The sequence below is a fragment of the Erithacus rubecula genome (assembly GCF_903797595.1).
Source record: "Erithacus rubecula genome assembly, chromosome: 6".
Classification (NCBI taxonomy): Eukaryota; Metazoa; Chordata; class Aves; order Passeriformes; family Muscicapidae; genus Erithacus; species Erithacus rubecula.
The window spans coordinates 1,239,098-1,245,978 of NC_136688.1; the positions used below are offsets into that span (position 1 = coordinate 1,239,098).

The 6,881-nt window shown below is 43.8% G+C and overlaps 1 long non-coding RNA gene across 2 annotated transcripts in view; it reads right to left on the bottom strand.

Annotated features, from left to right (window-relative positions):
- The window catches only part of LOC306803995, a 36,898-nt gene extending 30,082 nt beyond the window's left edge, over positions 1-6,816 (bottom strand). The window contains exons 1-2 of one of the 2 annotated variants that reach the window (XR_013774762.1): positions 6,722-6,816; positions 1,374-1,458 (exon numbers count right to left, since the gene is read on the bottom strand). This is a non-coding gene — a long non-coding RNA (uncharacterized lncRNA). Of the gene's footprint in view, positions 1-1,373; positions 1,459-6,491; positions 6,632-6,721 lie in introns of those variants that run through there. The other variant, XR_013774763.1, reaches the window with a different exon arrangement.
- Between the last annotated feature and the right edge of the window lie 65 nt (positions 6,817-6,881).

A 6,881-nucleotide genomic window follows, 5' to 3' on the forward strand; every position in this document is an offset into this window, starting at 1 on the left:
ATTTCTATTTTACTACTAGCTGTTGTTCAAGCAACATATTGATGTGGGCGTGTTCTGGAATCTTTTTATTGTGTTGTACTTAAATATAAAGCATTTAGTATTATGGTAATGGCAGCTACATGAACATAAGAAGGAAGTCTTCTGGGCAGCTTGCTCCTCCCTAGTCTATCCCAGTGTCCAGTCAATGCATTTGAGTCCTTCACAGCACAGAGGCTCTGAGCATTTAACACAAGCAGTGACAGTGCTTGGTGCCTTGTTATAGCGCACTACTCGCTTTGTCCTACACGATCCTCTGCAACCTCTTATTAGTGGCCATAACTACATCATCAGTAGTTAATTCTGTGGATTTTTCCCCCTCCCTAGTCACCACATCATACCCTCCCGAGTTCACTTGCTGCCAGGGGAACACATCCCACCTTGTGCAGGCAATTTGTCTGTATTGCACAGGCAGAACTAGAGGTGGGTTTGGAATGTTATTCCTTACAGCAGGTTTGTTTGGCTCCTAGCTATACACTTCCACAATGGAATTCATAATGCAGAAAACTATTAGTCTAATGCCTGGCCACAGCAGACATATTGGAAAATAAAAAATTTAGTATAATTTAGAATTTTCTCAGTGTTTTCAGTGTTTTGTGGTAATTCTTAACCCTAGTAAGAGTTGCAAAAAAATTTGCTATCAAAGAAACTAAACTGTATTCAGTTTCTTTTTCCACTGAAATCTATCTCAGTGAGGCTGCAAAGGATGTGCAAGGAAGGCTACAGATTGGCAAGTGGTGGGTCTGCTCTAGATCAAGATAACAGTAAGGTTCTACCACAAGCTGGGGCAGGAAGGGGAAGCAAAGTGCCTACGCCTCTGCAGCTCGGGTGGCTCTGCCACAAAAGAGCGCTGCTGGCAACCCTCACACCGGACATTGTTCTGCAGGCAAAGTTAGCAAGTGACAGCCACCTGATGGCTGACGACCCGCGCCCCCTCAGTGCTTTCCACGCATTCCTCTAGCCTGCAGAACCAAGCACAGCCCTGACCTGACGAGCTGCTTCTCGCCCGGAGCTAATAAAACCAGAGAAGATTAAGAGGGAAGAGCGAGCCAATTCCGTGCAGGTAGAGAACTGGTTACTATAGCAACTGTTTTCTTCTTTGAGCATACGTTGGGAGGGACTCCCTCGCAAAGGGATTTCTGTGCAGTCCCCAGGCTAAGGAGGGAGGTTGCTACAGGAATCTCGTTTGACAAAGGTTTCGTGGCTGCACTATTGAACTCTGTTGGGATCGAGGCGGGGGGCGCTGGGAGGAACTGGGATAGGGTTGCAGAAGAGTTTGACTCTCGTCCAAAAGTAAAGCAGATGTTGGAGAGCCTGTATTTAAAGGTGATACTCACGTCATGGTGTATTGTTCTGTGGGTTGCAGCTACATCTGGAGCTGGTGTTGTACCACAGCAGATGCCACAACCAGGAGTTTCAAGGCTAGAGTTTTTAAAAAACGTAAGAGAATATTTAGTTTATTACTACTGGATTTTTAAACCAGTAAAAAAAACATAAATAAGTTTCCAAGATGTACTTCTTCAATTAACCCAAGTTGGTGCAGAGTAAGATCTTGTAATATAATAAAAATCTGGTCAATTTGACTCTGGGAAAAGTCATTCTCTGGGACCAAGGCCAGGTAATGTTATCTTAGTGTGCTGCTCGGAGTACCTGGCACGGTACAAGCTCTAGGTCTTTGTGGTTACCTTAGACCAACATAGCAAATGAATGAGCATATTATCCTTTCGCTAGGGCTGCTGTCTGGTGGAACACACCCCTTGCATTCACAGCAGACACAAATACCAAGCAGTGCCTAAGGTAAACCCCTCCCCTTTACCCTCCTTAACCCTGTGTGCTCTGGCAAGGTTTACTTCAAAGCTGCACTTTGGATTTTTGCTATTTGGTGTTGGAAAATAAAAAAACACAGCAGGAGAATAAAGCAACCTCTGATTGTCTCAAATTTAACCCTGAAATTCTCTGTTTCACAACGTCAAAGCACGGAAGATGCAAATTCTTTTAGGAAGGGACAAGCAAAGGGGGCTTCAGGTGAAATATTATGCTCCCCTATTTTTCCTAGACTGCTTACTGTCTATGTTTCCATGCAGTGTTTTTGCTGGAGACACAGATCTAGGAGAATGTTGTCTGCCAGGATCCCACCACCCTTCCAATCACAGAGGAGAGGAAAGGGGGACAGCTGTGCAGCCTCTCTTTCAGCTGTGCCTTGCCTAGGTGTCTAACATAACTGCAAACCTGCCTGAATCTCTGTCTTTCAAAGTAGCAATTTTTTGGCCATTGATGCAGGGAATAAGAATCAGCAGCATTCATTTTTGTGTAATATTCAGTAAGCATTTTACCAGATGTAGAACCAAGGAGTCAAAAAACAAAAGCAGGCTCCCTGCTCCATGTGCAACCTGAATGCAGGACTAGGCTGGGAGTGCCTTGCTATGGCAAAATGCTCCCCTTTAAGCAGTGCACTGAGGAGATAAACCAAGAGAATGAGGGACTCAAGGACAGCCCCAAGCTCTCACCCAGACTGCAACAACTGCACAGTTCCCACGTCAAGGTCTCAGACTCAGCCTAGCTTCAGAAAGGGGATTCACAAATTCAGTACCAACCTGCTACTGCTCCATAAAGAATCAACAATTTATCAACAACTACCATTATGATGTCTGCAAGCTTTCCAAATGAAATAAGTATCTGCACCCTGTCATTCCCTTTATGCCATGTGGCAGATCTGGCCTTAGATGGCATTTGATCTTGCCAGTAAAATCTGCTGCTGCTCAGAATAAAAAAGAGAGATTTGTGAAAGAAATGTTGAGTGCTTCATGAGTCAGAATTGTAGACTTTGCTTTTTTGTGAGCAATAAGAGATATCTGCTGTAACAATGCAATTGGTGTGAATAAAATCACATAAAATTGCACCAATCCAACTGCAATTCCCTTTGCTGCAGGTATACAAGTTTTACAGAAAAATGGGGGAAAATATTCCAATAAGCTTTACTAAATCACACAAATTAATAAATTAACAAAAGGCTCATATTATACCGTCATAGACAAGAGACATGATTGACTATTTCCTGATTGAATATATGATTAAGGCTGCATTCAAAGGCAATGAAAAATAGAAATTTCCATCAAGATTTGCAAAAGTGTCTCCATTACTTCAAAGGACATAGTGGACTCACTGACAATTATATTCTGTTCAGCCATGGAAATAACAGATTATATGGTCATGGTATGGAGTTGAAGGCAAAGTAAATGACAGATATTAAAAAAAAAAGTGTTTTACTGTCTAAGGGGAAGGAGATTTCTGTGATGAGCAGTTTTGTCTCCCTTCATGCTGACAGCAGAGGTCATACAAAGTCTCAAGGCTCTGCTCACACCAGAAAAGGAGAGCTTAGTCCAGCTTGTACCTTGCTTACAACAGAATTAGTCACTATGTGTTTGTCTGTGGCCTAACCTTCCTTATCTCAGGCACTTCCTTCACAGGCTTGAAAGCCAGGTTATCCAGAGGATACAGGCAGCTGAGGAATTATTCTCTTAATAGGTCTCATTTATTAGATGCTACATCAAATTAACCTATTAGGCTGAGACAGAAGTTGAACATAAATATAGAACCTGCATCTACTACAAAAGTGTGTTAATGCAGCTTGGTTGCTATGGTGTAAAATTCAACATAAGGATCATGAAGACACATTTGCCTTTTCCCATTACTGAAGAAGATGGCTGCTTGATTGACTAATCCATGGCATAGGATATTGCATGTGGTCCTAACAACAAGGTGCTTCTAAATGGAAACAGACATCAGTTGCTGTCAAGAATGTAATCAGGCTTCACAAATCCAAATTCAGTACTTCAACTAGTCAGTCAGTCTTGGAGCTTCTGAGCCACTAATTCAGTACTTAATTCTCTTCTTTAAGGTTTTTTCTTCTGATGCCTTTTAAGTTTCAATAAATTCTGAAGTTAGCAGAAGCCTTAGTTTTGTTAAATTTGATTACAACCTTTATCCAAATGTAATTGATTCCTCCTCAGAAGCAGAAAAATATTGCACATATAACTAAATGGTTTTGTTTTCTTTTTTTCCTAATTGTTTTATTTGAACGTGGACTTAAGATTTATGACAAGCACATCTTAGGAGCTCTCTAAGGAGAGTATCAGACTCTATCTGTTTAATGCATACTGTATGGAAGAGCAGTATAAATTACTGATGCATTGCTCCTCCTGAATGCTTTGGGCCAAACTGGGGAAGTTCTTGGATAACAGCAGAAAATTTTCTTGGCTAAGAGAAGATTTGTTTTCCTATCTTTCCACATATTCTACTGAGTTTTGAATCATGCCTTCAGACCATGCACTTCATATTCCTGGCACTGCTGCCTAGGGTTTCAGTCAGAGCAAGCCTGTGCCACTGCTGCCACATTACTTCCTGCCCACTCCAGCCAACCACACTCGAAATGTACAGTGCAGGGTATGTGGCTAAAAGAACTCCTACCCACAATGTAAACATGACCATCATCTTAAGCAATAACCAATATTTACTTTTAGGCATAATGAAACAAAAGTCATTTTGGCAAGTATTATATCTGTTTCCCTTCATATCAACTAAACCTGCAGCCTCTTATGATTATTCACCTTATGCTTATCACAAGCTCTATTATGAGTATTTTGTTCTTGCCTTTATTGTGTTGTCCACTCGCCCCCAGGAGAGAGACCATGTTTGTTGGAAAACACAGTGAACTGTTTTCAAGTGAGTTACACCCTTTTTGTAAAACCAACAATGAATGGCTATGAGTTGCTCACTGCTAAGAAAACATGAAACCAGTAAACGGTGCCATGAGCAGAGCAAACATCTAAAGGGAACATGCATGTGGCCTTCACATGGATCCAGGACACTTATCAAAACGGAAGTCATTAAAGGACTGAAACCCAAGCTAAACTTACACTAAGAAAGGGTGTGTTGTAATAAAAAGGTTGTAAAAAAATCGTTCATAATTTTCCTATCTCCTTTTACATTCTCTGATACATTGGAAGAGATTATTGGAAGTTTTGAAGCAAAGCTTTTGAACAACTGTCAGTGAAATGGCCAGTAGCAACAAGGTGGAGTTTTCTTGTCAAATAAAAGTGGGTAGCACTCTATATCCAGGAAAATCAAATGTTTCTTTTCTCTGAATTTACTGCCTTTTCTCTCTACATTGATAGCAAAAAACAAAAACAAAACAAAAAACAACACAAAACAAAACAGTCAAATAACTCTAATTAGGAAAGGAAACCAAGTCCTGTTATTCATGCTGTCATGACAAACCAGTGTGCAGCTCGAGCACTCGGAAACAGAAGGACCTGCGTGTAAGGCATAATTTTTTTGCTATTTTCACCACTTCTTCCCACATTTTTTTTTTTCTGTTTAGTTACTCAACATCAGTGATGTTGTCAGGTGCTCGAGCAGGACCCTGAAAAAGAAAGGACTCCTCTGCAGTCCTGAGTAGCTATCTCCAGCAGTAATTGCATGTCTCCTTTCCAGCATCCTAATCTGTGCCCAAATTAAAGGATTTTATTTCACAAACGAAGAGTTGAAGTATAAAAAGAAATCTCTGTCTCTTCTGTCCCAGTTTGGCATCCCTAACTCATACATCACTCTTCCTCTTAACTAGGGTCTGGTACGCCTCAGCCAAAACAGCTTTGGTTGTGCTGAAGCTCCTTTGCTAGCACAAAGCCTGTTCCAAAGCCAGTTCTGCTTTGGAACAGAACTGCCACTTCCCAGAAAATCCATAGGCTCGGTGGGGATTTTCCAGCACTAGAGTGCCGAAGCATGCAACAGAATGAGAGAGCAGCCCATGTGGTGAAATAGTTTGGGGAAGGATGAGGGAAGGAGCCTATCAGGAACTCCCTCACAACCCAGCAATCCCCATCTTTACCAATGATCACCACAATAATGACAACTTTTATTACAAGAGGCCGCAAGTCTCGAGTATACAGAAAAAGACTATCAAAGGCAAACAGCCAAAGGAGAGGGGGAAAAAATCAGGGAAGTGCAGAGGTAGTTCAAGGCTTGCAGGGATTTATTGCTTTACTGCTCATTTATGACGAGGTGATATAAGATATTAGGCGACAATCCCACCCGCTGGGCTGAAGGGGTGCGAAAGCCGCGGCTCCCGCAGCGGGCTGTGCCATCACCGCTCCCACACGCGGGAGCTGCGGGGGAAGGACCCTAAGGCAGGTGCTGGCGTTTCCCAAAACAGGAAAGCGTATTTCCAATGTCAAAACGATAAGAAACTCAGCTCGAAAATGCTGCGTGTAGACATTATTCTTGCTCCCGTAACTTTACCCTTCTGTTGAGGCGCGATCCTCTCCCGAGCCACGACAGACCAGTTTACCATGCGGGCATGAGCCAGCCCTCACACCGTAACTAAGTAACTCGGTAACTTTCAGTAAGCAGCGGAGTTTAAATAAGTGTATTGCTGGTCGCCGCGACCCACTTCGTACCGTGCAGAGATTTCCCACATATTTCGGTGTCACGTCACGGAGTGAATAACACCGGCGCGTTGTGCAGCCCTAAGCAAGGCCAGCTCTGCCTGAGGGGGTGCCGGCTCCTTCCCGCACCGCATCACCGCGGACCCAGTGGCGGCAGCTCCACAGCGCGCCCTGAGGCTCAGCGCCCTCCTTCTTTTCGTTCCTTCCCTTCCTGTCTCCCTCCCTGCATCCCTCCCTCTCACCTTCCCTCAGCGCTCCCCTCAGGCTCAGGCTCAGGCTCAGCCCCCGTCCCGGGGGCGAGCGCCTCGTGCTCCCCTCGCGCGCGCGCACCAATCACAGACGCCTGGAGGCGCCGCGAGCCGGGTGCGCGCGCCCTCTCCCGTCTCCGCTACCCACCCCCGC